The following is a 5,647-nucleotide window of genomic DNA, read 5'->3' on the forward strand; positions in this document are numbered from 1 at the left end:
TTTTAAAAAAAATTGTAGTGTATATGATAGGAATTTGCATTTAAATATGTTCATTTTTTTATATGTTAGGTGTAGAAACCATCTTGAAAACATTATTTTTGTCACCCAAAAAGTATCCTCCTTGGGCGTATCTGATGGTAAAAACCTTGATTTTATTTTTGCACGTTTAGTCTGTGTTCTATCTAGTTATTTGGTACTAATTGTGTGCAATATAAAACATTCCCTCAAATGTTCGTTTGTTTTATTATAAAGCCTTAATATATGTTCTTTGTAGAAAACTGGAAAAATAGATAGTCAAACAAGAAAAAAAAATCAAAATTTCCCATAACGTTGCCATCTAAAAATAAGCTCTATTTTAGTTTATATCCCATATGCATTTTTGAAAGCCATTTCTTAATGCTAGTTTGATACATACTAAAAGTTTAGTTTACAAGTTCAAATTTTGCCAGCTTTTTCTGACAGCTATTTGCATTTTTTTCAGATGAGTGATTACTATTTTTTTCTTTTTTCCTGTTTCCTTCCTTCCTTCCTTCCTTCCTTCCTTCCTTCCTTCCTTCCTTCCTTTCTTCCTTCCTTCCTTCCTTCCTTCCTTCTTTCCTTCCTTCCTTCCCTCTTTCTTCTTTCTTTCTTTCTTTCTTTCTTTCTTTCTTTCTTTCTTTCTTCTTTCTTTCTTTCTTTCTTTCTTCTCTTTCTTTCTTTTTTGTCTTGCTCTGTTGCCCAGGCTGGAGTGCAGTGGCATGATCTCAGCTCACAGCAACCTCCACCTCCTGGATTGAAGTAATTCTCAGCTTCTGTCTCCTGAGTAGATGGGACTACAGACGCCCGCCACCACACCTGGCTATTTTTTTAAATATATATATATTTTTAGTAGAGATGGGGGTTTCACCATGTTGGCCAGGCTGGTCTCGAACTCTTGACCCAGCTGCCTCAAACTCTCAAAGTGCTGGGATTACAGGTGTGAGCCATCACACCTGGCCTTATTGGCCATTTTCTAAATGAGCACATTCTGTCTTTATTCTCTTAAAGTTCAAATTTTCTCTTACTGCTAATCCTAATACTTAGGATTCTTGTTTAAGTATTTGAAACCATTACTGATTTGTTGTTCACATTTGTTATTTTTTATGTTGCAAAACATAAAAACTTTTTTATGGACTAAAGTAATAGAGGGATGATTAGTCATAAAAGTCAAATAGGCATTTGTGTTTAACTGTTGAGAAAAGTGAAAGATCAGTATGATTATTATGGAACTGTTTTTAATTCTTGCTTAAAGACCAAAATTTTTATATGACATTTGAGTCTATGGTATTGCATGGTAGATTTCTAGATGGTCCCTACTTAAGACATATTGTTGTTTAGAATTGTCCACCTAATTTCTTTTTATATAATGCCAGTGTTTTTCTTGTGGGTTTGGAATCTAATGTTATTTGTAAAGTATTACTGTCCAATGTTGAATTATTTTGTTTTGTTTCAGGCATTTGCTGAATAATGATATATGGGTATTTTTCTGCAAGTATATAAACCAGGGGCACATGCAAAGGCAGTTGTAATTTCCTCTTGGAAAACACGCCAAGTGTTTGAAGGTTAAAATGGAATGCTAGGATTGATATCTAGAATTATTACAAAATAGACTCGTTTTCATAGCAGTTAGTTTTTTCCTAGAGTTTTAACTGTTAACTCACTAGTATGCTGCTGTTTTTAACTATGTTAAATAACATGTAGTATTTAACAAATAGATTTATTTTTCAAGTTGTCTCACTAGTTTCCTTTTACACAATGTATATATTTCAAGATGTATAGAAAGGAAAGCTACAGTTAAGCCCTTATACATGTTTTAAGGTAGGAATATGTTCCCTATTGTTTGAAAACTGATGGTAAGAATAACCTCAATTAGGAGGTATAACTTGAAGTGTCAGCCCAGACTACTGATTTAACATCATTTATGGTAACACATTACCTTCCTCACCTCCTGTTTTGTCCCCAAGAATGTAGTCCTTTTTCTCAGTTGTGTTGAAGAATGAAAAGTCTGCTGTAGAATGCATCTAATGTCATTAGCTCTTCAAATGGGTACCATTGTCATATAACAGTAGAATCTGGTTTTGTATTGTTAGCGAAAAAAATTTAAACCTGCCATTAAAAAAAACCTGTTTCATGGAAATCTAACAGAAATACATTTTAATAATTAGAACATTTTCTTTCTTTTTCCTTTCTTTCTTTCTTTCTTTCTTTCTTTCTTTCTTTCTTTCTTTCTTTCTTTCTCTCTCTCTCTCTTTCTTTCTTTCTCTTTCTTCTTTTCTTTCTTGACAGAGTTTCACTCTTCTTACCCAGGCTGGAGTGCAAGGGTGCAATCTCAGCTCACTTCAACCTCCACCTCCTGAGTTCAAGAAATTCTGCTGCGTCAGCCTCCTGAGTAGCTAGGATGACAGGCACATGCCACCACACCCAGCTAATTTTTGTATTTTTAGTAGAAACCGGGTTTCGCAATGTTAGCCAGGCTGGTCTCGAACTCCTGACCTCAGGCGATCCAGCTGCCTCCAGCTCTCAAAGTGCTGGGATTACAGGTGCCAGCCACCATGCCCAGCCTAATAATTAGAACATTTTCATCATAAAAATCTCATCAGCTTTGCCAAAAGAAACAACTGATTGACATGTTTGGTATTTGTTTTCCATATTCATGTGAAATTTATGTATGTAGTTAAAATACCCAAGGAGACCAGCAAAATCAGTTAAACAAATAGGGTGTATCCAAAGAAAGATGAAACCTAAAAGTACATAAAAAGGATTTAAATCCCATTTTAAATGTACCTAGTGTGTATTGCTTATCTCTAGAGAAGTTCATGTTTATTGTTTAATTTATGCCCAAGTGAAGTTGTAAACTTATGATTCAACACTGATAGAGAATTTGTCACTTGTCTAAGGTCAGTGGCAGGTTTCTCTGCTGTCAAACACTCTGTGTCACCCACCAGATTAGTACAACTATTCATTCAGACTCTACTTCTATGTTTAAGATAATTTTTACAAGAGCTGGCTGAAGCAACACATTAGTAACCTGGTAAGATTTCTTTTTCTCTTTTCAGGGGGAGAGGGTTATCTTAAAAATAAATTATTTTCAGGGTCTTTGGGAATCTAATGATAAATATTACACATAATCTATGAATAGCTTAATCCTTTATGTAGTCTTTAAAACAGGAATTCCTCGATGTTGCTCCTGGTCACACTTTCCTTGCCTGTGTTGTTGCTATGTGTATTTGAGAGTAACATCTTCATTCCTTTTAAGATGTTCTATATGTCATAGTTGTCAGTTATACAGAGTAGTCTTCCTTTTTCCCACATTCAGTGTAGTCTCACTGAACAGTAATAATAGCAATAGCTAACATCTGCACAACACCTTACAGTTTGCAAAGAATGTTCACACATTCTCATTTCAGGTTTGCATAGTGAACCTGTTAAGAGATATCTCTTGATGTCGATGCTAAAAGTGTTAGAATCTTTATATCACTAGAGCCATTGAATATGCTGTAGTATTGAATAGTGCCCTGAGGAGAAGGAGGATTTAGATGTGCTGCATTTCAAGCCGTGTATAATCATCAGAATGGGGGGCTTGTTTTCTTTAGCTACTCGAATCCGATTTACTTTTGCAAGTGATGCTTTTCTAACCGTTAGCTGGATGGATTCTGTATTCACTATAATTTGTATAAATGTACTATCTGATGTCATTTTAAAAAGCGTTCATAATGCTAAAAAAAAAAAAACAAGAGGAACTATGGAAACTATACAAACACATGGAAATTAAACAATATGCTGCCGAATGATCAGTGGGTCAAGGAGTAAATTAAGCAGGAAATTGAAAAAAATAGGTCGTCTGCGAAGCCTGAGTCCAGTCCTCTTGCTCTCCTCCCCGGGCAGCATGAGCTTCACCACTCGCTCCTCCTTTTTCACCAACTACCAGTCCATGGGCTCCATCCAGGTGCCCGGCTATTGGGCCCGGCCGGTCAGCAGCGCAGCCAGCGTCTATGCAGGCGCTGGGGGCTCTGGTTCCCGCGTCTCCGTGACGCACTCCACCAGCTTCCGGAGCGGCATGGGGGTCGGGGGCCTGGCCGCGGGGATGGCCAGGGGTCTGGCAGGAATGGGAGGCATCCAGAACGAGAAGGAGACCATGCAAATCCTGAACGACCGCCTGGCCTCCTACCTGGACAGAGTCAGGAGCCTGGAGACCGAGAACCGGAAGCTGGAGATCAAAATCCGGGAGCACCTGGAGAAGAAGGGACCCCAGGTCAGAGACTGGGGCCATTACTTCAAGACCATCAAGGACCTGAGGGCTCAGATCTTCTCAAATACTGTGGACAATGCCCGCATCGTTCTGCAGATTGACAATGCTCCTCTTGCTGCTGATGACTTTAGAGTCAAGTATGAGACAGAGCTGGCCATGTGCCAGTCTGTGGAGAACGACATCCATGGTCTCCGCAAGGTCATCGATGACACCAATGTCACTCCAGATGCAGCTGGAGACAGAGATCGAGGCTCTCAAGGAGGAGCTGCTCTTCATGAAGAAGAACCATGAAGAGGAAGTAAATGGCCTACAAGCCCAGATTGCCAGCTCTGGGTTGACCGTGGAGGTAGATGCCCCCAAATCTCAGGACCTCGCTAAGATCATGGCAGAAATCCGGGCTCAGTATGACGAGCTGGCTCGGAAGAACCGAGAGGAGCTGGACAAATACTGGACTCAGCTGATTGAGGAGAGTACCACAATAGTCACCACACAGTCCACTGGGGTTGAAACTACTGAGATGACGCTCACAGAGCTGAGAAGTACGGTCCAGTCCTTGGAGATTGACCTGGACTCCATGAGAAATATGAAGATCAGCTGGAGAACAGCCTGAGGAAGGTGGAGGCCCGCTCTGCCCTGCAGATGGAGCAGCTCAACGGGATCCTGCTGCACCTGGAGTCAAAGCTGGCACAGACCCGGGCAGAGGGACAGCGCCAGGCCAGGAGTACGAGGCTCTGTTGAACATCAAGGTCAAGCTAGAGGCTGAGATCGCCACCTACCGCCGCCTGCTGGAAGTTGGGGAGGACTGCAGTCTCAGTGATGCCTTGAACAGCAGCAACTCCATGCAAACCATCCAAAAGACGACCAACCGCCGGATAGCGGATGGCAAAATGGTGTCTGAGACCAACGACACCAAAGTTCTGAGACATTAGGCCAGCAGAAGCAGGGGACCCTTCGGGGAGCAGGAGGCCAATAAAAAGTTCAGAGGTCAAAAAAAAAAAAAAAAGAAATTGAAAAAAATCATTGAAACAAATGATAATGGAAAAATAATATGCCAAACCTAGGGGATACAGCAAAAGAAGTACTAAGAGGAAAGTTTATAGCTATAAATACCTACATTTAAAAAGTAGAAAAACTTCCAGTAAGCAGCCTAACAATTCATCCTAACAAGCTAGAAAAGTAAGAGCAAACCTAGCCTAAAATTAGTAGAAGAAAATAAATAATAAAAATCAGAGCACAAATAAACAAAACTAAAATGAAAAAAACCCAAACATCAATAAAATGAAAAGTTGGCCTATCAAGGAGATTTTTTAAAATCGATAAAACTTAAGCCACACTAAGAAGAAAAAATACCCAAATAAATAAAATCAGAGATAAAAAGCG

At 39.5% G+C, this 5,647-nt stretch overlaps 1 pseudogene; it reads left to right on the plus strand.

Moving 5' to 3' along the window:
• Positions 1-3,904: 3,904 nt before the first annotated feature.
• LOC108589971 (keratin, type I cytoskeletal 18 pseudogene) lies at positions 3,905-5,211 on the plus strand (annotated as a pseudogene).
• Positions 5,212-5,647: the final 436 nt, after the last annotated feature.

The sequence above is a fragment of the Callithrix jacchus genome, chromosome X (genome assembly GCF_049354715.1).
Source record: "Callithrix jacchus isolate 240 chromosome X, calJac240_pri, whole genome shotgun sequence".
NCBI lineage: Eukaryota > Metazoa > Chordata > Mammalia > Primates > Cebidae > Callithrix > Callithrix jacchus.